This window comes from Ornithodoros turicata, chromosome 1 (assembly GCF_037126465.1).
Source record: "Ornithodoros turicata isolate Travis chromosome 1, ASM3712646v1, whole genome shotgun sequence".
In the NCBI taxonomy this organism is placed as follows: domain Eukaryota; kingdom Metazoa; phylum Arthropoda; class Arachnida; order Ixodida; family Argasidae; genus Ornithodoros; species Ornithodoros turicata.
In genome coordinates this window covers 160,128,635-160,154,215 of record NC_088201.1, presented here as the reverse complement: position 1 = coordinate 160,154,215, position 25,581 = coordinate 160,128,635, and the positions used below count along the sequence as shown (strand labels likewise).

The 25,581-nt window shown below is 47.6% G+C and overlaps 1 long non-coding RNA gene across 1 annotated transcript; it reads left to right on the top strand.

The window, feature by feature from the left end:
- Positions 1 to 778: 778 nt before the first annotated feature.
- On the top strand, positions 779 to 2,212 carry LOC135371990 (uncharacterized). The gene is made up of 2 exons (XR_010415748.1): positions 779 to 1,041; positions 1,908 to 2,212. It is a non-coding gene; the product is annotated as an uncharacterized LOC135371990 (long non-coding RNA).
- Positions 2,213 to 25,581: the final 23,369 nt, after the last annotated feature.

Here is a 25,581-nt window from a genome sequence, read left to right as displayed (position 1 = left end):
ATTCTACAGTTTTTTTCTTAGAGTGTAGGAATGAAAGACAAGCAGCAGGGGCGACCCCCGAAGCATTTGCGGTGCCGGCCGTCCGCTGTGTCCGTTGTTTCGAACTCTGCACTTCTCTCTGCACAGTGGTGGCTACAATCTTTTGGTAGACTGCGCTGCCCTACATATGATTTGTGGTAGCACTAACGGATTAGATGCTTTTGCTGGGTGTTAAGCAGGACACATCTAGTAATTGACCAGCAGTGCTGGCCATGGACAGCCGCTCCTGCTGGGATATGTACCTTCCGTGTAACAACGGTGGAGGGAAGGCACTGCATGAGACCAGTGTCATTTGTTTTACTATATACAGGCAATCTCTCTACATGTAGATACACTTATTTCACTTGTGTCATATCTGTCTTCTCACCACAAGTGGGACTATGTGAAATGCATTGTTTGTATTGTAATTACATGTATGTCATAATATTTCCCTGCACATTATTTCATTCTATGCACACACGTGCCGGTACTTTTCACATCTTTGGGGGAATCATTTTGCCATGAAATGAATACGAACATGCCCAATGTTGCAAACACCAAGTGAAACAAATATGCACCTCAATAGCCTTTCCGAATGTATATATTTTAGTGCAACTTTGTTTGTGCAGAGGAGCCTCTACTCAGTTCTTGCTCAATTTATACGATGGTCGAAATAAATACATTTGTATCTGTCATGGTTGTGGTCACTCCTGGGGAAAGAAGAAGCTCGGGGAAAAACGCGCAAGGGGAAAAAGTGTGACGTAACGGGCACGGACAGAGGTGCACGGGGGATTGCGTTCTGGAAGAGAAGATCCCTGGCTGACTGTCGGCATCGTCTTGTGGGTCCTACCGCCTGGCTCTGGGTTTGAACGTCCACCTGGTCCTGGGTTCCTGGTTCTGGCTGCGGGTCTGCTCTACCAGGTTCTGGCTGCTGGTGTGCTCCCCCGGGTTCTTGCATCTGGCTCTGGGTTGCGTGGTTGCTGGCGTTGCGATGTCCGCCCCCGAGGGTTACCCATGCTCACAGTAAAGTTTCTTATTACAACCTTGTATGACTCTGTCTCATGCTGGCTTCTATCCGAACTACCCTGAGGGCTCTGGCGGCTACGTCCAGTGTAGGCACTGTGAATTGACCAGGTGTCACGTAGGTTGACTCACAGTCTGCCGCATCACAATTTTGGCGTCCGCGACAGGACGTTACGCTGACAGAGTTCTCAGGGCTCGGTGCTAGCATGAGCGGAGAGTTGGAAAAGTGGATAGCGCTTGGGAGATCACTAGGAGTGCGCGACGACGAGCTGAGGGAATGGGTCGAGGAGCAGAGAGCAATGGAGAGACAGACGAGGGCAGAGGAGCGGGCTGCGCGAGCAGCAGAGAGGCAGTTGGACGAACGAGTACTGCTAGCTGAGGAGCGTGTACTCGCGTTGCGTGTCCAGGCCGCGAATCAGGCCACGGCAGCCGTTGGCCCTGACTCGAGCAGCACAGCTAGTGAGAGGTTTCGACCGGGTTCGCACAAAGTGATGCCTGTCTTTGATGAAAAGAGGGATGACTTAGACGCATATTTACATAGGTTTGAGATAGTGGCAGAAGGACTGCGTTGGCCCAAGGAGCAGTGGGCAACAGCCTTAAGTTTATCTCTGGCGGGAGAAGCGCTGGCGGTGTTTGGACGGCTGTCGCCACAAGAGTCTAACGATTACGAGAAGGTCCGAGATGCCCTGTTAGAGACATTTCGATATACCGCAGAAGGGTTTCGGGAAAAGTTCAGGTCATCGACGCCTGATAAGAAAGAGACAGCCAAGCAGTTTGGGGCACGCCTCACGCACTTCTTCGATAAGTGGGTGGAGACATCTGAAACGCCTAAGGAGTTCACGTCGCTGCGTGATTTAATGTTACAGGAGCAGTTCCTTTTGAAGTGTCCTCCGGCTTTGGTCGTATTTTTGAAAGAGGGCGAATGTAAGTCACTTGAAGATCCCTGGCTGACTGTCGGCATCGTCTTGTGGGTCCTACCGCCTGGCTCTGGGTTTGAACGTCCACCTGGTCCTGGGTTCCTGGTGCTGGCTGCGGGTCTGCCCTACCAGGTTCTGGCTGCTGGTGTGCTCCACCGGGTCCTTGTCTCTGGCTCTGGTTGCGTGGTTTCTGGCGTTGTCCGCCCCCGAGGGTTACCCACGCTCACAGTAAAGTTTCTTATTACAACCTTGTATGACTCTGTCTCGTGCTGGCTTCTGTCCGAACTACCCTGAGGGCTCTGGCGGCTACGTCCAGTGTAGGCACTGTGAATTGACCAGGGGTCACGTAGGTTGACTCACAGTCTGCCGCATCAGGAAAAGCCGCATGTATAGTCTCTCCGGGGCGGTACGTGAGTGCAGCGCCCAACTACATCGATTACGAGGACGCAGAACGTGAAGGATCTCCGCGCGCATTACCGAGTAAGATCGGGCTTCTCCGACCAGTTGATGGATCGGTAGAGGGACAGGACGTCGTAGTGCTGAGGGATACCGGCAGTAATCTAATTTTGGTCAGGCGGAGCTTGGTGCCGAATAGTCAGATGACGGGCAGGAGTTGTTCAGTTTACTTAGCGGACAACACGTGCCGGACGTGGCCGGAAGCTGAAATCTGTGTTAGCAGCCCGTATCTGACAGGCAAGGTTTTGGCTCATTGTGTAGAGGAACCCATATTTGATCTCATTATCGGGAACGTCCCTGGAGTTGTAGACATACACGAGCAGCTACTTCAGTCTGCTGGACAGGCGAATGAGGCGGCGACCGTAGGCCGCAGGGAGGGAAAGCTGTTACTGGAGGGATCCGGAAACTCTGCAGCCGTGACAAGGGCCCAGGCGCGGCAATCGCACCGTAACCTTCCTCCCCTAAGAGTTTCAAATGGGTTGCCTGAGAACATAACCGTCCAACAGTTACTGGGATCGTAGTGTGTGGAAGTGCATGTATTTCAAGCAGTAGTTGATGGCTTCGGAGAGTGTGTAACGTATTCTGGCGGTTTCAAGAGCCGACAAACATTAGAAGCCTGTTCATAGAAGTGTTGTATCACAGTCGTTGTGTGGTACGTGTGCAGGATATGTTGTATGTTTTGGGGGCCGTCCATGTATGTGCAACGTCGTCCAGTGTTTGAGGACTGAGGACATTACTTGTGTATTGTGTATTTTGAAGACATTGAACAATGTGGGGTTGCGCAATGTCTTGCGACGTGGGGGGTTAATGTCATGGTTGTGGTCACTCCTGGGGAAAGAAGAAGCTCGGGGAAAAACGCGCAAGGGGAAAAAGTGTGACGTAACGGGCACGGACAGAGGTGCACGGGGGATTGCGTTCTGGAAGAGAAGATCCCTGGCTGACTGTCGGCATCGTCTTGTGGGTCCTACCGCCTGGCTCTGGGTTTGAACGTCCACCTGGTCCTGGGTTCCTGGTTCTGGCTGCGGGTCTGCTCTACCAGGTTCTGGCTGCTGGTGTGCTCCCCCGGGTTCTTGCATCTGGCTCTGGGTTGCGTGGTTGCTGGCGTTGCGATGTCCGCCCCCGAGGGTTACCCATGCTCACAGTAAAGTTTCTTATTACAACCTTGTATGACTCTGTCTCATGCTGGCTTCTATCCGAACTACCCTGAGGGCTCTGGCGGCTACGTCCAGTGTAGGCACTGTGAATTGACCAGGTGTCACGTAGGTTGACTCACAGTCTGCCGCATCACAGTATCAATAGCCACATTCCCCGTTTGACTTAATGTAGATATGTATTCCGCACGTACACGACACATTTCTGCATAAATTTGGAAAGGAGAACAAAGGTCTAGAAAAGGTCTAAATCGTACCTATGATGAGAACATTATATAAAAGGTCTAACTGTAGATATTTCGGCTAAATTAAGGTATAAACTTGGTCGAATCTCAGACATTTTGGCTAAGTCTAGAAGTTTTGCCTCTCGTCCTAGAGGTTTGGTCTAAAAATGTCTAAGTTGCGGTTACAGATGCATGGATACTAGACACATACTAGCGTTACGTTAGCACGGCTACTGGAAGGCAAGTGGAGAGATACTTGACATTTGTGCGCATGTCTTAGATGTATATTAGAGATCCCTGTCCTCTAACTTTAGACGTCGTGTAGACGTGTACTATCCCACCATGCGCTACCTGGGTTCTGTTAATGCTACCAGGTCTCGGCGTCTCAGGAGCTCCGCTTGTGCGGACTGCTGAGGGGCTTGCCTAAGAGCTGTGTTTGGGGCTGAGCTCTGTTTCGGCTCAGCGGTGAGCCGCAACTGGAGTAAAGCCATGAGCACTTTTAGCTTAAACGGCGTATTAAAGACAATCTTCAAGGTCAATGGAAACAGAGAATGATCTGCATGGAACACGTTATGGGCTAAAGTTATGATCTAAGGCATGGCATAATACCTCCACTGTGACTATAGCACCTTGGTAGTTGTCGACCCACTCGAATCCCTCTCCGCCAGCTTTTTCCTATAAGGCGATGAAAAAGTGCTTAATTACTAGGAGGAGTGTTTAATTTAGTTAAAGACACTGTCGCATCCGTCTCGGTCGATTCCGATACTATACTACCATGCTGTCTGTTGGTCATCACCAATCACTGCAACGAAAAAGCTACGCCAAATAGTGACACAGTTTTCAAGAAATCTGATCCAAGACATCACAAGATGACACACCAGATGTTGACAGCTTTGCCGTAACTTCCTCTCTGGAAAATCCCGTAAACGTCATGCTACCAATCTGTACTGCGGCAGTAAGGGTGCGCCTTCTAGCAGACCGGCGGGTGTGCAAGGGACGGGGAGGCTGGGGATATCAGAGTAAGGTTCGCTTTTAGCAGCAGCGATGAAGTGGAAGTGGACGACGACCCGTACACTAGGGACTGGCTAATACTTTACCCTGCCGGTGATAGAGGTGCAGATATTTCGAACGAGCCGCACAACCACCATTTCGCGTATATTTCATGACCGCATCGCATGCCATGGACAGCGGAGCTTCTCCACCAAGCGGTTTCGCAGTTGTCTATAAAAAAAAAAAAAACGATCGCGAATGAGACATGTTGATGGAGCACGCAACGCAGTATTGTCGATATGACTGCCTGGTGCGGCATCTCCACCCAGCAAAAAACAGGTACAGTGACACAGAAACTTTGCATACTGTTATACCGTGGTTGTGCGCTAAGCCAGCTTCGGAAGTAGTAGCAAATACAGGGTGTCCCGGCTAAATGCGAACATATTTTTGAAAGAGTTATGTATCACTTTTTTCCGAGATGAAATCAATTGCAATATAGCATACGCTGAATGGCCCTCCTTAGGAGGGCATTAGCAAACTCCTAACTCCTAGACAATGTTTTAATTAACTTTCAATAGGAAACTAACAGACAAAAAATGCGAGAAGTCTAGCACTTACAAGTATATAAAATAAGTATTTAGAGAGATTGAAACATTTATTTTACTGAAAAATAAGCATTCGGACGGTCTTCTTTACCATGTTCGCTCACCTGAGATCTCAAATCGGTTTTTGTCTCCGGTAACACTCCTAGTGTACATCGCCTTCTTTTGTATTTTATTTTCGCGCCTTCAGTCCTCTCTAAAAAGTAGTTGTATTTCCTCCTCACCACCTTCTTTGTCCCCTTTCTCTGATTTACACTTATTATTATTAAACACTTATTTTATTAACTTTCAATATTTAATTTTTTAATTATAAAAGCTACGAAGTTGTCCCAATGAGGACATCTCTTCCTTACGGTCACCTGATATCGTAGCCGTTTTCACAACAAAAATCCGTTCAGTAGATCGTCCGCAAACAATTCGTGAAGGAACGTCGTTTTTTTTCTTTATTTTATTCATTGCTCATCTTCGGAGTCGTCTCTTTCCTTCACCCCCAATGTGAGAGGGTGAAGCAACACAGTGCCGCCTCATGCGTCGAAGATGAGCTTTACCTTGCGGAAACAACACAAAAACAAATGTATCAGGTGACTTATCTTGGGTTTAGACGGGTAGAAATCCAGCGAACCGGTAGAGAAGTACGAATGCAGTTGCCTCAGGAGAGGAGCCGCCTCCTGTGCCGCGGCTCCTGTCCTGGGGCAACTGCCTTCGTACTTATCTTGGGTTGCAGTTTCTGTTTTCTTTTAATCGTTATTCCAGGAGGCAAGAGGCGATAGTGTGCTCTTTCGGCCCTCTCACATTGGGGGTGAAGGAAAGACGCGTCTCCTAATATGTGCAATGAACACAATAAAGAAAAAAATGTGTTCCTTCACGAATTTTATGCGGACGATCTAACGAACGGATTTTTGTTCTGAAAACGCCTCCGGTATCACGTGACCGAAGGGAATAGATGTTCTCATTGTTAATTACAAATATATAATTATATATATATAATATTATATATATTATATATACTAAAGAGGGGGAAAAGCCATTAAAAAAATAAGTAAATGATGCTAGACGTGTTTGAAATTCAAACTTACAGATTAAGATGGCTTCTATGGCTGCACGTAGAGAAACAGTTACTCATTGAACGATGCGACAGCACCAGAGGACACGTGTTTCGCCGTGGTTGCGGCTCGTCAGCCCTGGGTAGCTGCGCATCGTTCGGGATTGGCAAACCAGGGGTCCCTCAGCGAGCGATATACACCTGGGAGGGTGACTGAGCAGTCCTCAATGCCACAGTGCAAGCCAGTGCATTATAAAGAGGGGGAAAAGCCATTAAAAAAATAAGTAAATGATGCTAGACGTGTTTGAAATTCAAGCTTACAGATTAAGATGGCTTCTATGGCTGCACGTAGAGAAACAGATACTCATTGAACGATGCGACAGCACCAGAGGACACGTGTTTCGCCGTGTTTGCGGCTCGTCAGCCCTGGGTAGCTGCGCATCGTTCGGGATTGGCAAATCAGGGGTCACTCAGCGAGCGATATACACCTGGGAGGGTGACTGAGCACTCCTCAATGCCACAGTGCAAGCCAGTGAATTATAAAGAGCGGGAAAAGCCATTAAAAATAAGTAAATGATGCTAGACGTGTTTGAAATTCAAACAGATTCTTACAGATTAAGATGGCTTCTATGGCTGCACGTAGAGAAACAGATACTCATTGAACGATAGAACGATGCGACAGCAGCAGCAGCAGCTACCCAGGGCTGACGAGCCGCAAACACTGCGAAACACGTGTCCTCTGGTGCTGTCGCATCGTTCAATGAGTATCTGTTTCTCTACGTGCAGCCATAGAAGCCATCTTAATCTGTAAGTTTGAATTTCAAACACGTCTAGCATCATTTACTTATTTTTTAATGGCTTTTCCCCCTCTTTATAATTCACTGGCTTGCACTGTGGCATTGAGGAGTGCTCAGTCACCCTCCCAGATGTATATCGTTCGCTGAGTGACCCCTGGTTTGCCAATTCGGAACGATGCGCAGCTACCCAGGGCCGACGAGCCGCAAACACGGCGAAACACGTGTCCTCTGGTGCTGCCGCATCGTTCCATGAGTATCTGTTTCTCTGCGTGCAGCCATAGAAGCCATATTAATCTGTAAGTTTGAATTTCAAACAGGTCTAGTATCATTTATTTGTTTCTTTAATGGCTTTTTTTTCCTGCATTACAATTCACTGGCTTGCACTGTGGCATTGAGGAGTGCTCAATCACCCTCCCAGGCGTATATCGCTCGCTGAGTGACACCTTGTTTGCCAATTCGGAACGATGCGCAGCTACCCAGGGCCGACGAGCCGCAAACACGGCGAAACACGTGTCCTCTGGTGCTGCCGCATCGTTCCATGAGTATCTGTTTCTCTGCGTGCAGCCATAGAAGCCATATTAATCTGGAAGTTTGAATTTCAAACACGTCTAGTATCATTTATTTGTTTCTTTAATGGCTTTTTTTCCTGCATTACAATTCACTGGCTTGCACTGTGGCATTGAGGAGTGCTCAGTCACCCTCCCAGGTGTATATCGCTCGCTGAGTGACCCCTGGTTTGCCAATTCGGAACGATGCGCAGCTACCCAGGGCCGACGAGCCGCAAACACGGCGAAACACGTGTCCTCTGGTGCTGCCGCATCGTTCCATGAGTATCTGTTTCTCTGCGTGCAGCCATAGAAGCCATATTAATCTGTAAGTTTGAATTTCAAACACGTCTAGTATCATTTATTTGTTTCTTTAATGGCTTTTTTTCCTGCATTACAATTTACTGGTTTGCACTGTGGCATTGAGGAGTGCTCAGTCACCCTCCCAGGTGTATATCGCTCGCTGAGTGACCCCTGGTTTGCCAATTCGGAACGATGCGCAGCTACCCAGGGCCGACGAGCCGCAAACACGGCGAAACACGTGTCCTCTGGTGCTGCCGCATCGTTCCATGAGTATCTGTTTCTCTGCGTGCAGCCATAGAAGCCATATTAATCTGTAAGTTTGAATTTCAAACACGTCTAGTATCATTTATTTGTTTCTTTAATGGCTTTTTTTACTGCATTACAATTTACTGGCTTGCACTGTGGCATTGAGGAGTGCTCAGTCACCCTCCCAGGTGTATATCGCTCGCTGAGTGACCCCTGGTTTGCCAATTCGGAACGATGCGCAGCTACCCAGGGCCGACGAGCCGCAAACACGGCGAAACACGTGTCCTCTGGTGCTGCCGCATCGTTCCATGAGTATCTGTTTCTCTGCGTGCAGCCATAGAAGCCATATTAATCTGTAAGTTTGAATTTCAAACACGTCTAGTATCATTTATTTGTTTCTTTAATGGCTTTTTTTCCTGCATTACAATTTACTGGCTTGCACTTTGGCATTGAGGAGTGCTCAGTCACCCTCCCAGGTGTATATCGCTCGCTGAGTGACCCCTGGTTTGCCAATTCGGAACGATGCGCAGCTACCCAGGGCCGACGAGCCGCAAACACGGCGACACACGTGTCCTCTGGTGCTGCCGCATCGTTCCATGAGTATCTGTTTCTCTGCGTGCAGCCATAGAAGCCATATTAATCTGTAAGTTTGAATTTCAAACACGTCTAGTATCATTTATTTGTTTCTTTAATGGCTTTTTTCCTGCATTACAATTCACTGGCTTGCACTGTGGCATTGAGGAGTGCTCAGTCACCCTCCCAGGTGTATATCGCTTGCTGAGTCACCCCTGGTTTGCCAATTCGGAACGATGCGCAGCTACCCAGGGCCGACGAGCCGCAAACACGGCGAAACACGTGTCCTCTGGTGCTGCCGCATCGTTCCATGAGTATCTGTTTCTCTGCGTGCAGCCATAGAAGCCATATTAATCTGTAAGTTTGAATTTCAAACACGTCTAGTATCATTTATTTGTTTCTTTAATGGCTTTTTTTCCTGCATTACAATTTACTGGCTTGCACTGTGGCATTGAGGAGTGCTCAGTCACCCTCCCAGGTGTATATCGCTCGCTGAGTGACCCCTGGTTTGCCAATTCGGAACGATGCGCAGCTACCCAGGGCCGACGAGCCGCAAACACGGCGAAACACGTGTCCTCTGGTGCTGCCGCATCGTTCCATGAGTATCTGTTTCTCTGCGTGCAGCCATAGAAGCCATATTAATCTGTAAGTTTGAATTTCAAACACGTCTAGTATCATTTATTTGTTTCTTTAATGGCTTTTTTCCTGCATTACAATTCACTGGCTTGCACTGTGGCATTGAGGAGTGCTCAGTCACCCTCCCAGGTGTATATCGCTCGCTGAGTGACCCCTGGTTTGCCAATTCGGAACGATGCGCAGCTACCCAGGGCCGACGAGCCGCAAACACGGCGAAACACGTGTCCTCTGGTGCTGCCGCATCGTTCCATGAGTATCTGTTTCTCTGCGTGCAGTCATAGAAGCCATATTAATCTGTAAGTTTGAATTTCAAACACGTCTAGTATCATTTATTTGTTTCTTTAATGGCTTTTTTTCCTGCATTACAATTCACTGGCTTGCACTGTGGCATTGAGGAGTGCTCAATCACCCTCCCAGGCGTATATCGCTCGCTGAGTGACCCCTTGTTTGCCAATTCGGAACGATGCGCAGCTACCCAGGGCCGACGAGCCGCAAACACGGCGAAACACGTGTCCTCTGGTGCTGCCGCATCGTTCCATGAGTATCTGTTTCTCTGCGTGCAGCCATAGAAGCCATATTAATCTGGAAGTTTGAATTTCAAACACGTCTAGTATCATTTATTTGTTTCTTTAATGGCTTTTTTTCCTGCATTACAATTTACTGGCTTGCACTGTGGCATTGAGCAGTGCTCAGTCACCCTCCCAGGTGTATATCGCTCGCTGAGTGACCCCTGGTTTGCCAATTCGGAACGAGCGCAACTACCCAGGGCCGACGAGCCGCAAACACGGCGAAACACGTGTCCTCTGGTGCTGCCGCATCGTTCCATGAGTATCTGTTTCTCTGCGTGCAGCCATAGAAGCCATATTAATCTGTAAGTTTGAATTTCAAACACGTCTAGTATCATTTATTTGTTTCTTTAATGGCTTTTTTTCCTGCATTACAATTCACTGGCTTGCACTGTGGCATTGAGGAGTGCTCAGTCACCCTCCCAGGTGTATATCGCTTGCTGAGTGACCCCTGGTTTGCCAATTCGGAACGATGCGCAGCTACCCAGGGCCGACGAGCCGCAAACACGGCGAAACACGTGTCCTCTGGTGCTGCCGCGTCGTTCCATGAGTATCTGTTTCTCTGCGTGCAGCCATAGAAGCCATATTAATCTGTAAGTTTGAATTTCAAACACGTCTAGTATCATTTATTTGTTTCTTTAATGGCTTTTTTCCTGCATTACAATTCACTGGCTTGCACTGTGGCATTGAGGAGTGCTCAGTCACCCTCCCAGGTGTATATCGCTCGCTGAGTGACCCCTGGTTTGCCAATTCGGAACGATGCGCAGCTACCCAGGGCCGACGAGCCGCAAACACGGCGAAACACGTGTCCTCTGGTGCTGCCGCATCGTTCCATGAGTATCTGTTTCTCTGCGTGCAGCCATAGAAGCCATATTAATCTGTAAGTTTGAATTTCAAACACGTCTAGTATCATTTATTTGTTTCTTTAATGGCTTTTTTTCCTGCATTACAATTCACTGGCTTGCACTGTGGCATTGAGGAGTGCTCAGTCACCCTCCCAGGTGTGTATCGCTTGCTGAGTGACCCCTGGCTTGCCAATTCGGAACGATGCGCAGCTACCCAGGGCCGACGAGCCGCAAACACGTGTCCTCTGGTGCTGCCGCATCGTTCCATGAGTATCTGTTTCTCTGCGTGCAGCCATAGAAGCCATATTAATCTGTAAGTTTGAATTTCAAACACGTCTAGTATCATTTATTTGTTTCTTTAGTGGCTTTTTTCCTGCATTACAATTTACTGGCTTGCACTGTGGCATTGAGGAGTGCTCAGTCACCCTCCCAGGTGTATATCGCTCGCTGAGTGACCCCTGGTTTGCCAATTCGGAACGATGCGCAGCTACCCAGGGCCGAAGAGCCGCAAACACGGCGAAACACGTGTCCTCTGGTGCTGCCGCATCGTTCCATGAGTATCTGTTTCTCTGCGTGCAGCCATAGAAGCCATATTAATCTGTAAGTGTGAATTTCAAACACGTCTAGTATCATTTATTTGTTTCTTTACTGGCTTTTTTTCCTGCATTACAATTCACTGGCTTGCACTGTGGCATTGAGGAGTGCTCAGTCACCCTCCCAGGTGTATATCGCTTGCTGAGTGACCCCTGGTTTGCCAATTCGGAACGATGCGCAGCTACCCAGGGCCGACGAGCCGCAAACACGGCGAAACACGTGTCCTCTGGTGCTGCCGCATCGTTCCATGAGTATCTGTTTCTCTGCGTGCAGCCATAGAAGCCATATTAATCTGTAAGTTTGAATTTCAAACACGTCTAGTATCATTTATTTGTTTCTTTAATGGCTTTTTTTCCTGCATTACAATTTACTGGCTTGCACTGTGGCATTGAGGAGTGCTCAGTCACCCTCCCAGGTGTATATCGCTCGCTGAGTGACCCCTGGTTTGCCAATTCGGAACGATGCGCAGCTACCCAGGGCCGACGAGCCGCAAATACGGCGAAACACGTGTCCTCTGGTGCTGCCGCATCGTTCCATGAGTATCTGTTTCTCTGCGTGCAGCCATAGAAGCCATATTAATCTGGAAGTTTGAATTTCAAACACGTCTAGTATCATTTATTTGTTTCTTTAATGGCTTTTTTTCCTGCATTACAATTTACTGGCTTGCACTTTGGCATTGAGGAGTGCTCAGTCACCCTCCCAGGTGTATATCGCTCGCTGAGTGACCCCTGGTTTGCCAATTCGGAACGATGCGCAGCTACCCAGGGCCGACGAGCCGCAAACACGGCGAAACACGTGTCCTCTGGTGCTGCCGCATCGTTCCATGAGTATCTGTTTCTCTGCGTGCAGTCATAGAAGCCATATTAATCTGTAAGTTTGAATTTCAAACACGTCTAGTATCATTTATTTGTTTCTTTAATGGCTTTTTTCCTGCATTACAATTCACTGGCTTGCACTGTGGCATTGAGGAGTGCTCAGTCACCCTCCCAGGTGTATATCGCTTGCTGAGTCACCCCTGGTTTGCCAATTCGGAACGATGCGCAGCTACCCAGGGCCGACGAGCCGCAAACACGGCGAAACACGTGTCCTCTGGTGCTGCCGCATCGTTCCATGAGTATCTGTTTCTCTGCGTGCAGCCATAGAAGCCATATTAATCTGTAAGTTTGAATTTCAAACACGTCTAGTATCATTTATTTGTTTCTTTAATGGCTTTTTTTCCTGCATTACAATTTACTGGCTTGCACTGTGGCATTGAGGAGTGCTCAGTCACCCTCCCAGGTGTATATCGCTCGCCGAGTGACCCCTGGTTTGCCAATTCGGAACGATGCGCAGCTACCCAGGGCCGACAAGCCGCAAACACGGCGAAACACGTGTCCTCTGGTGCTGCCGCATCGTTCCATGAGTATCTGTTTCTCTGCGTGCAGCCATAGAAGCCATATTAATCTGTAAGTTTGAATTTCAAACACGGCCTCGGTGGCTCAGTTGGTAGCGTGTTCGCCTTCTGATCCCGAGATCGCGGGTTCGAACCCGGCCGAGGACGCCAGCAACTTGGTGGCAGGGTACAAGTTGCTCAGACACGCCGTCTTCCGCGAGGGACGTTAAATACGGGGTGCCGTGTGATGAGCTTTCATCGCACGTTAAAGAACCCTCAGGTGGGCAAAAGCAATCCACAGACCGACCGCTGTGGCGTCGCCCATGATCTCAGTTGTCTCGCGACGTAAACACCCAATTATTATTGAATTTCAAACACGTCTAGTATCATTTATTTGTTTCTTTAATGGCTTTTTTTCCTGCATTACAATTCACTGGCTTGCACTGTGGCATTGAGGAGTGCTCAGTCACCCTCCCAGGTGTGTATCGCTTGCTGAGTGACCCCTGGCTTGCCAATTCGGAACGATGCGCAGCTACCCAGGGCCGACGAGCCGCAAACACGTGTCCTCATGCTGCCGCATCGTTCCATGAGTATCTGTTTCTCTGCGTGCAGCCATAGAAGCCATATTAATCTGTAAGTTTGAATTTCAAACACGTCTAGTATCATTTATTTGTTTCTTTAATGGCTTTTTTTCCTGCATTACAATTCACTGGCTTGCACTGTGGCATTGAAGAGTGCTCAGTCACCGTCCCAGGTGTATATCGCTCGCCGAGTGACCCCTGGTTTGCCAATTCGGAACGATGCGCAGCTACCCAGGGCCGACAAGCCGCAAACACGGCGAAACACGTGTCCTCTGGTGCTGCCGCATCGTTCCATGAGTATCTGTTTCTCTGCGTGCAGCCATAGAAGCCATATTAATCTGGAAGTTTGAATTTCAAACACGTCTAGTATCATTTATTTGTTTCTTTAATGGCTTTTTTTCCTGCATTACAATTTACTGGCTTGCACTGTGGCATTGAGGAGTGCTCAGTCACCCTCCCAGGTGTATATCGCTCGCTGAGTGACCCCTGGTTTGCCAATTCGGAACGAGCGCAACTACCCAGGGCCGACGAGCCGCAAACAAGGCGAAACACGTGTCCTCTGGTGCTGCCGCATCGTTCCATGAGTATCTGTTTCTCTGCGTGCAGCCATAGAAGCCATATTAATCTGTAAGTTTGAATTTCAAACACGTCTAGAATCATTTATTTGTTTCTTTAATGGCTTTTTTTCCTGCATTACAATTCACTGGCTTGCACTGTGGCATTGAGGAGTGCTCAGTCACCCTCCCAGGTGTATATCGCTTGCTGAGTGACCCCTGGTTTGCCAATTCGGAACGATGCGCAGCTACCCAGGGCCGACGAGCCGCAAACACGGCGAAACACGTGTCCTCTGGTGCTGCCGCATCGTTCCATGAGTATCTGTTTCTCTGCGTGCAGCCATAGAAGCCATATTAATCTGTAAGTTTGAATTTCAAACACGTCTAGTATCATTTATTTGTTTCTTTAATGGCTTTTTTTCTGCATTACAATTTACTGGCTTGCACTGTGGCATTGAGGAGTGCTCAGTCACCCTCCCAGGTGTATATCGCTCGCTGAGTGACCCCTGGTTTGCCAATTCGGAACGATGCGCAGCTACCCAGGGCCGACGAGCCGCAAACACGGCGAAACACGTGTCCTCTGGTGCTGCCGCATCGTTCCATGAGTATCTGTTTCTCTGCGTGCAGCCATAGAAGCCATATTAATCTGTAAGTGTGAATTTCAAACACGTCTAGTATCATTTATTTGTTTCTTTAATGGCTTTTTTTCCTGCATTACAATTCACTGGCTTGCACTGTGGCATTGAGGAGTGCTCAATCACCCTCCCAGGCGTATATCGCTCGCTGAGTGACCCCTTGTTTGCCAATTCGGAACGATGCGCAGCTACCCAGGGCCGACGAGCCGCAAACACGGCGAAACACGTGTCCTCTGGTGCTGCCGCATCGTTCCATGAGTATCTGTTTCTCTGCGTGCAGCCATAGAAGCCATATTAATCTGGAAGTTTGAATTTCAAACACGTCTAGTATCATTTATTTGTTTCTTTAATGGCTTTTTTTCCTGCATTACAATTCACTGGCTTGCACTGTGGCATTGAGGAGTGCTCAGTCACCCTCCCAGGTGTATATCGCTTGCTGAGTGACCCCTGGTTTGCCAATTCGGAACGATGCGCAGCTACCCAGGGCCGACGAGCCGCAAACACGGCGAAACACGTGTCCTCTGGTGCTGCCGCATCGTTCCATGAGTATCTGTTTCTCTGCGTGCAGCCATAGAAGCCATATTAATCTGTAAGTGTGAATTTCAAACACGTCTAGTATCATTTATTTGTTTCTTTAATGGCCTTTTTTCCTGCATTACAATTCACTGGCTTGCACTGTGGCATTGAGGAGTGCTCAATCACCCTCCCAGGCGTATATCGCTCGCTGAGTGACCCCTTGTTTGCCAATTCGGAACGATGCGCAGCTACCCAGGGCCGACGAGCCGCAAACACGGCGAAACACGTGTCCTCTGGTGCTGCCGCATCGTTCCATGAGTATCTGTTTCTCTGCGTGCAGCCATAGAAGCCATATTAATCTGTAAGTTTGAATTTCAAACACGTCTAGTATCATTTATTTGTTTCTTTAATGGCTTTTTTCCTGCATTACAATTCACTGGCTTGCACTGTGGCATTGAGGAGTGCTCAGTCACCCTCCCAGGTGTATATCGCTCGCTGAGTGACCCCTGGTTTGCCAATTCGGAACGATGCGCAGCTACCCAGGGCCGACGAGCCGCAAACACGGCGAAACACGTGTCCTCTGGTGCTGCCGCATCGTTCCATGAGTATCTGTTTCTCTGCGTGCAGCCATAGAAGCCATATTAATCTGTAAGTTTGAATTTCAAACACGTCTAGTATCATTTATTTGTTTCTTTAATGGCTTTTTTTCCTGCATTACAATTCACTGGCTTGCACTGTGGCATTGAGGAGTGCTCAGTCACCCTCCCAGGTGTGTATCGCTTGCTGAGTGACCCCTGGCTTGCCAATTCGGAACGATGCGCAGCTACCCAGGGCCGACGAGCCGCAAACACGTGTCCTCTGGTGCTGCCGCATCGTTCCATGAGTATCTGTTTCTCTGCGTGCAGCCATAGAAGCCATATTAATCTGTAAGTTTGAATTTCAAACACGTCTAGTATCATTTATTTGTTTCTTTAATGGCTTTTTTTCCTGCATTACAATTCACTGGCTTGCACTGTGGCATTGAAGAGTGCTCAGTCACCGTCCCAGGTGTATATCGCTCGCCGAGTGACCCCTGGTTTGCCAATTCGGAACGATGCGCAGCTACCCAGGGCCGACAAGCCGCAAACACGGCGAAACACGTGTCCTCTGGTGCTGCCGCATCGTTCCATGAGTATCTGTTTCTCTGCGTGCAGCCATAGAAGCCATATTAATCTGGAAGTTTGAATTTCAAACACGTCTAGTATCATTTATTTGTTTCTTTAATGGCTTTTTTTCCTGCATTACAATTTACTGGCTTGCACTGTGGCATTGAGGAGTGCTCAGTCACCCTCCCAGGTGTATATCGCTCGCTGAGTGACCCCTGGTTTGCCAATTCGGAACGAGCGCAACTACCCAGGGCCGACGAGCCGCAAACAAGGCGAAACACGTGTCCTCTGGTGCTGCCGCATCGTTCCATGAGTATCTGTTTCTCTGCGTGCAGCCATAGAAGCCATATTAATCTGTAAGTTTGAATTTCAAACACGTCTAGTATCATTTATTTGTTTCTTTAATGGCTTTTTTTCCTGCATTACAATTCACTGGCTTGCACTGTGGCATTGAGGAGTGCTCAGTCACCCTCCCAGGTGTATATCGCTTGCTGAGTGACCCCTGGTTTGCCAATTCGGAACGATGCGCAGCTACCCAGGGCCGACGAGCCGCAAACACGGCGAAACACGTGTCCTCTGGTGCTGCCGCATCGTTCCATGAGTATCTGTTTCTCTGCGTGCAGCCATAGAAGCCATATTAATCTGTAAGTTTGAATTTCAAACACGTCTAGTATCATTTATTTGTTTCTTTAATGGCTTTTTTTCTGCATTACAATTTACTGGCTTGCACTGTGGCATTGAGGAGTGCTCAGTCACCCTCCCAGGTGTATATCGCTCGCTGAGTGACCCCTGGTTTGCCAATTCGGAACGATGCGCAGCTACCCAGGGCCGACGAGCCGCAAACACGGCGAAACACGTGTCCTCTGGTGCTGCCGCATCGTTCCATGAGTATCTGTTTCTCTGCGTGCAGCCATAGAAGCCATATTAATCTGTAAGTGTGAATTTCAAACACGTCTAGTATCATTTATTTGTTTCTTTAATGGCTTTTTTTCCTGCATTACAATTCACTGGCTTGCACTGTGGCATTGAGGAGTGCTCAATCACCCTCCCAGGCGTATATCGCTCGCTGAGTGACCCCTTGTTTGCCAATTCGGAACGATGCGCAGCTACCCAGGGCCGACGAGCCGCAAACACGGCGAAACACGTGTCCTCTGGTGCTGCCGCATCGTTCCATGAGTATCTGTTTCTCTGCGTGCAGCCATAGAAGCCATATTAATCTGGAAGTTTGAATTTCAAACACGTCTAGTATCATTTATTTGTTTCTTTAATGGCTTTTTTTCCTGCATTACAATTCACTGGCTTGCACTGTGGCATTGAGGAGTGCTCAGTCACCCTCCCAGGTGTATATCGCTTGCTGAGTGACCCCTGGTTTGCCAATTCGGAACGATGCGCAGCTACCCAGGGCCGACGAGCCGCAAACACGGCGAAACACGTGTCCTCTGGTGCTGCCGCATCGTTCCATGAGTATCTGTTTCTCTGCGTGCAGCCATAGAAGCCATATTAATCTGTAAGTTTGAATTTCAAACACGTCTAGTATCATTTATTTGTTTCTTTAATGGCTTTTTTTCTGCATTACAATTTACTGGCTTGCACTGTGGCATTGAGGAGTGCTCAGTCACCCTCCCAGGTGTATATCGCTCGCTGATTGACCCCTTGTTTGCCAATTCGGAACGATGCGCAGCTACCCAGGGCCGACGAGCCGCAAACACGGCGAAACACGTGTCCTCTGGTGCTGCCGCATCGTTCCATGAGTATCTGTTTCTCTGCGTGCAGCCATAGAAGCCATATTAATCTGTAAGTGTGAATTTCAAACACGTCTAGTATCATTTATTTGTTTCTTTAATGGCTTTTTTTCCTGCATTACAATTCACTGGCTTGCACTGTGGCATTGAGGAGTGCTCAGTCACCGTCCCAGGTGTATATCGCTCGCTGAGTGACCCCTGGTTTGCCAATTCGGAACGATGCGCAGCTACCCAGGGCCGACAAGCCGCAAACACGGCGAAACACGTGTCCTCTGGTGCTGCCGCATCGTTCCATGAGTATCTGTTTCTCTGCGTGCAGGCATAGAAGCCATATTAATCTGTAAGTTTGAATTTCAAACACGTCTAGTATCATTTATTTGTTTCTTTAATGGCTTTTTTTCCTGCATTACAATTTACTGGCTTGCACTGTGGCATTGAGGAGTGCTCAGTCACCCTCCCAGGTGTATATCGCTCGCTGAGTGACCCCTGGTTTGCCAATTCGGAACGAGCGCAACTACCCAGGGCCGACGAGCCGCAAACACGGCGAAACACGTGTCCTCTGGTGCTGCCGCATCGTTCCATGAGTATCTGTTTCTCTGCGTGCAGCCATAGAAGCCATATTAATCTGTAAGTTTGAATTTCAAACACGTCTAGTATAATTTATTTGTTTCTTTAATAGCTTTTTTTCTTGCATTACAATTCACTGGCTTGCACTGTGGCATTGAGGAGTGCTCAGTCACCCTCCCGGGTGTATATCGCTCGCTGAGTGACCCCTGGTTTGCCAATTCGGAACGATGCGCAGCTACCCAGGGCCGACGAGCCGCAAACACGGCGAAACACGTGTCCTCTGGTGCTGCCGCATCGTTCCATGAGTATCTGTTTCTCTGCGTGCAGCCATAGAAGCCATATTAATCTGTAAGTTTGAATTTCAAACACGTCTAGTATCATTTATTTGGTTCTTTAATGGCTTTTTTTGCTGCATTACAATTCACTGGCTTGCACTGTGGCATTGAGGAGTGCTCAGTCACCGTCCCAGGTGTATATCGCTCGCTGAGTGACCCCTGGTTTGCCAATTCGGAACGATGCGCAGCTACCCAGGGCCGACGAGCCGCAAACACGGCGAAACACGTGTCCTCTGGTGCTGCCGCATCGTTCCATGAGTATCTGTTTCTCTGCGTGCAGCCATAGAAGCCATATTAATCTGTAAGTTTGAATTTCAAACACGTCTAGTATCATTTATTTGTTTCTTTAATGGCTTTTTTTCCTGCATTACAATTTACTGGCTTGCACTGTGGCATTGAGGAGTGCTCAGTCACCCTCCCAGGTGTATATCGCTCGCTGAGTGACCCCTGGTTTGCCAATTCGGAACGATGCGCAGCTACCCAGGGCCGACGAGCCGCAAACACGGCGAAACACGTGTCCTCTGGTGCTGCCGAATCGTTCCATGAGTATCTGTTTCTCTGCGTGCAGCCATAGAAGCCATATTAATCTGTAAGTTTGAATTTCAAACACGTCTAGTATCATTTATTTGTTTCTTTAATGGCTTTTTTTCCTGCATTCCAATTCACTGGCTTGCACTGTGGCATTTAGGAGTGCTCAGTCACCCTCCCAGGTGTATATCGCTCGCTGAGTGACCCCTGGTTTGCCAATTCGGAACGATGCGCAGCTACCCAGGGCCGACGAGCCGCAAACACGGCGAAACACGTGTCCTCTGGTGCAGCCGCATCGTTCCATGAGTATCTGTTTCTCTGCGTGCAGCCATAGAAGCCATATTAATCTGTAAGTTTAAATTTCAAACACATCTAGTATCATTTATTTGTTTCTTTAATGGCTTTTTTTCCTGCATTACAATTCACTGGCTTGCACTGTGGCATTGAGGAGTGCTCAGTCACCCTCCCAGGTGTATATCGCTCGCTGAGTGACCCCTGGTTTGCCAATTTGGAACGATGCGCAGCTACCCGGGGCCGACGAGCCGCAAACACGGCGAAACACGTGTCCTCTGGTGCTGCCGCATCGTTCCATGAGTATCTGTTTCTCTGCGTGCAGCCATAGAAGCCATATTTAATCTGTAAGTTTGAATTTCAAACACGTCTAGTATCATTTATTTGTTTCTTTAATGACTTTTTTTCCTGCATTTATATTAAATACTATATATTTAAAAAAATATGTTCGCATTTAGCTGGGACACCCTGTATACGCACGTAATTGTGGTTACGCTCCCTCACTGCGCTACGACAACCTCTAAAACGTGGTTATTTGATATCCAAGACCTTCTCGGTAGAGAAAATTGGCCTAATAGACTGTCGAACGACGACACGCATTCTGGTGAGGTATCGTACCCACGTTTCCGGATGCGATAGTCCCTTTAAAAGAAGACCGACTCCTAGATCTGTTGTACTCACCTTCCGCTTGGTAAGCTGCATCGATAGGTTATCAGAGACACACGTCATCACGTGATCCGCATAGTCATCAGGATCCTAAAACGACGTAAAACGAAAAACGTCGTGTTAACGATATTCAGAGTCAGACATATACTGTTATAACAACAGGGCTAGTAGAGCGTGTTCCATCAATATATATCAAATCATTCCATGTCAATTCCGTCAAACATATCCGCCGAATGCAGGAGACACTCGGACCGTCAACACAGTCATAGCGTTCAATCTCAACTGACGTTTATTACAAGGACAACCCCACAGAGGCTGACACCCGAAGTCCTTACGAAGAAAGGTGAACACAGTCTACCCACTTGCGTGCTCACATTGTCGTCGGTCGTCTCCTCATTGAGAAAAGCTTCCACGACTTCCCTCTTATGTATGGTGCGGTGCCTGCCTATTTATGTTTGTCCCGTCTAAGAGAGGGAGGCACCGTGGACAAGAGTTGGAATGTTGCTTTTGTTGTAGAGGTTCGTCGGATTTCAATTTGCAGCGACAATATGACAATATGTATTGCCGCATCGGACAGGGATGGAATATACAACATTCCAATCGCACCGGGCGAAGATACTCCTGTGTTTTATTTCGCTTGGCCCCACTTAGGTTTGACTTAGGCTTAACTTTCGTTGAACGTAGGCATCATGTGTGATGGTCTACTGGTACAGCGAAAAAGTATGTTCACCCAGTATGTTGCAGACTATTAAAGGTGGTGTCCGCGAAGAATCCAGAATTCTAGATTTCATATCATACTTGGAGATGGCTTCCAAGAAGAAAACACCAAATAGTTTCGCAAAGTTCCTTTGTCTTTTTTTCATAAAACATCAGAAACATCAAATTAGAAACCAACTGCCCGCTTCCGCTTGAAACGGCCCTTCTCTACTTCGCCTCTGACGTAATTGGCATTGCCGGCGAGATAACCATTCATTCAGCTGACAGCGCCGCCAGGCTGGTTGCGATTCAATACCACAGGAAGCATGAACGCAGATGTTTCTAGCGACTGTTCGGCAGCAGACTGCGATTCGGAAGACTGCATTTTGCGACAGACAGCCTGCCTTCATCAGTTCATAACCGACTCCAGTGACGTCGGACCGCGCGCTGTTCCCTGAATTCAACCTGAGCGCTCAGCAGCCTGCAAAATCACATTAACTTCATTTCCTAATGGTTTCGACTGTTTCAAAACGAAATATCCCGGTTACATGTATTTCACGCACTCACTATTACTATCTCCCCTTCAGTTCAATTACTTTTTTTTGTCCGAACGCCACCTTTAAGCATAATCTTGTTTAACTCCAAGATGGTGCCTTTGTCCTCTCAGATGATGTTTTGTTTGCAACATGCTTCGGTTTTGTTTTTTTTTTTTTGTCGCTGCGAAAATGTGGGAGGACATGGAAATAAATCTAAGGGAGAATGTGGCCGAAGTAGATTCCTGTTGTGTCACCCGAAGCAGGCATCAGTATATTGAGGAGATCGGGACGACGACGTATTGTAATTGGTAGCACACCTGAATGTCCGTCAAAGAGGCGTGGGCTTCATTCGTGCCACGGGCAGTCGTTGTCATCTCGTTAAGTGCCGTTCTGCAGTTCATCCCTTGTGCATTTGTGAGGCCTAAATGTAGTGTGAGCCATTATTGTTCGCTGAGCCTCCACAGTTTACGTTAGCATAAAACTGGGCTTCCGTGTTTCTGGAGTTTTTGTTTTTCGGGATACAGTCGAACCTCGTTAATACGGCATTCGCACTTGATGATTTTACCCTTTCCCTCGGTAACTGTTCCCTATTACTAAGAGTGTAATATCGATATGCACCACAATTTATCGCATGCCGACCATTAAGGGTGTAAAGTGATGTGTTGAAAGAGGCCTTTACGTCCAATACACCTTCCTTTATACCCCTGTCACACGGGGAAACTGAATGTCATTCCCAACGAACGGCATTCGTAAGAATGTCATAAGTTCAGTGCTACACGTGTACGCAGAATGACATTACACGCGACTGACATTCGCCCAGCGAATGTGTGCGAGGAACTCATTCACTCTTCCCCCTCGCACGAGCTGCATACCCTAGACGGTAGAGAGGCAGTGTGAAAGAACAACGTCAAGCATTCAGAACGACAAAAATGCGACCGAAAAATTTACAGCCATTAATTTTTGTAAAAATGGTGACATCTGAGTTGAGGAAAGCAGATGTAAAGTAATGTTCACACGATACTACCCAACTACTCTCGTCCGCTGTCAACACGGACGCCATGCTCAGCGCTATGGCGGACATCACATCATGGCAGGAGTTTCGTCTACAGCCACTGTAGTTCTAGACGTATCATCTGTTGCGCGTGGTGAAAAAGAACGAACCCAGTGGACAGATCACGAGACAGATCAGCTGTTGCGCGCGGCATTGTTCATCGCCGGCCGCAAAATCGTTCTCCTCGCGATCAGCCATTTTGTTTGGTGACTCCTCTGTCCAGATGCGTACTCGACTTGGCTTCAGCTTTGTACGACATGCAAAGTACGGACTAAAGCAAAGCGCAGGTTCGAAGGCGCGATGTTGGACGCAGTTTTCAGAAGCACGCAAAAGTATATAAAGATTGAGTGCATGCACAGTCGGAAGAAGCTCTCCAATTATTTCACGAATCGCCATTAGCATCAGCACGGAATGTCATGTCTCTTTGCCGTGTAGCTACGCCTAGCTTTTGCGAATGACATTCATACGAATGTCGTTCGTTGGGAATGACATTCAGTTTCCCCGTGTGACAGGGGTATAACACCCCATCTAAACTGGATATATGTTGTTCAAGTGGTGTTTTAGTTCGTGAAATAAAATTTATGCTGGTTTCACAGCTTTTCTCAGCAAGAATCACATAATAGATGATAGCCTGAGCTAAAAGCACAGTATTTGACAGGGCAAGGTGTTAGGAATTTAGGTGGTATCTTTGACTGGTTGCAGGCGTATGCGATAATTGTAAAAACTCATTTATATCACCGTTACAAACGTTTTCTGCCCATCTACACTTAACGAACGTGCCTCAACAAGTTTTATTTCCGTATATGGTCCATCCGATGGACCAATATAGGCTACCGAGGGTACCCAGGTTTCTTCAATTTTCGGCACTCACGCTGGTGCCAAGCTAAGGAGGCGTGCCTGTAACGCATTGTGCTCCGGTTTAGATTGTTCGATGCAACCACGTCTGGAAGTTTGCCATGTTCAGGGTGATGCCTGCCATAGAATTTATGAACGTCGAACACTTCGGCATACTGCCGCGGGAGCTAGCATTACAATAGGCATTTGAGAGGGACTATTTGCTAGGAAACAACTCCATCCTAAAAGATGTTTTCAATAGAATACTCCCCTTTAAGGGTGTTTTTTTTTTGTTTTTAGACGCCTATACTCCGTAGAGTCGAACACCTGTATTTTAACCTGGTTACTATGACATTTGGTCACTGAACCGGCGGTGGGCTTTCGAGGTGACTCACGCTGCCCCCTTTCTAGCGTGCTTAAAAGAGCAGTGTCTTTGGTCATTAGGTGAGTGACCAGTCATATGCCATTCATTACCCATGCTTGAGAAGAAGCGCAAATGAACAGAGCTGATTTCCGGAACGAAGAAGCGGGTATACGCCAGAAATGCATCATTATTCGTATAATGTTACCAGCTCACATATTTCTCTACTTTTCGAAGCTTGCGTAAACGGTATCGTATGACTCGTAATGCGTAATACTCGTGACTTTCTGAGATGCTGCTACTGCGATGCTTTAGAAAATCTAAAGCACATCCTTCTTGATTGCGCGCTACCAACGTTCCCGAACCGCACTCTCCTGGTGAGCTGGACTCTCGCCCCCTCTCTATTTCCAAATTACTTCCCTCCCTTCCCAAATCTAGTCCACCAACGTTCTACCATTAAAGCTCACTTTACCTTTTTGGACCCTATAGGACTTCGACCGCTATTGTGAAGAGGTTCATTATTTCATTCCCCACATCACCACCAGCAATGAGGCAGAGTATTGTCCCTGGCGTTGAGGCTCCCCATTCATCATCACAAATGAAGTTGCTGTTTCTTATTCATTTATCAATTCTATTTATTACTCCTTTATTAATACAGACAATTTAAGTCGGCGCGAGCCGCCTCCCATGGCCGCTGCGCCTGGCGTTTCCTGGAGGGCTTTGGCTCCTTCACGGTGCTCTCGCTCTCTGGATGCACTCCATAGCCTTCGTAGGTCACTTTCACACTCGCAGAAGTCGAAGTTGCCCTCCTGGAAGAGGGTAAGGGCTCGCTCTGCGCGCCGGCAGTCCAATCTGCCTCCGCCGCCAATTTTCTTCAGCGGTCCCGTAGTTCTCTCGATCGCTCAGTACTAGACTTTCGGGGCTTTTGTGCTTCCTCTCGAGCCACCTTTTCTTCTGATTGCCGTTTCCTTTGTTTTTGATAACATTTTAGTTGCATATATGGCGACATTCTGGCAAAATTTTGAGATTTTAAATTTGCAAATTTATAAAATTTTGGTTATTGTTGTTGAACTCGATATCGCTTAAGGTCCAGGCACGACCTCTCAAGCGCCTCTATTTGTGCAGAAGAATCAAACGCAATCTTTTTTGTTAACGGTAATCATACATACAAGTTTCAATGAATCGGTATTAAAATAGAATAGCACATTTATTCAAAGAAGACAATCTTAATCAATATGATTGCAATCAAAATTACAAGTTTTACAACAAGTCTGAGACGAGATCACCATTATGACGACACTTACAATTTCCTCATTAACATGTTTCTTATTAAGTGGTCTGCGATGGAATTTCGAGCACAACATGGAATCTAAGTGGCATATACTTAGTTCCAACATGACACAACTTTTAATTAATCATTTTCTTATTAAGTGAATAGCACAGACGTAAGGAAATAATAAGAAACATCACAACACAATTAAGAGCTAGCACTAATAGAGATCCAAACCCGCACATCCTCCAACACACAAACAAGAGATACACGCAGGAAAATAATTGCAAAGCAATCCATCAAAACGAGAAACATTACAAATTTAATACTGTGACTAGCACAGATTTAAGGCTGAAGAACAGAGGAACACAAA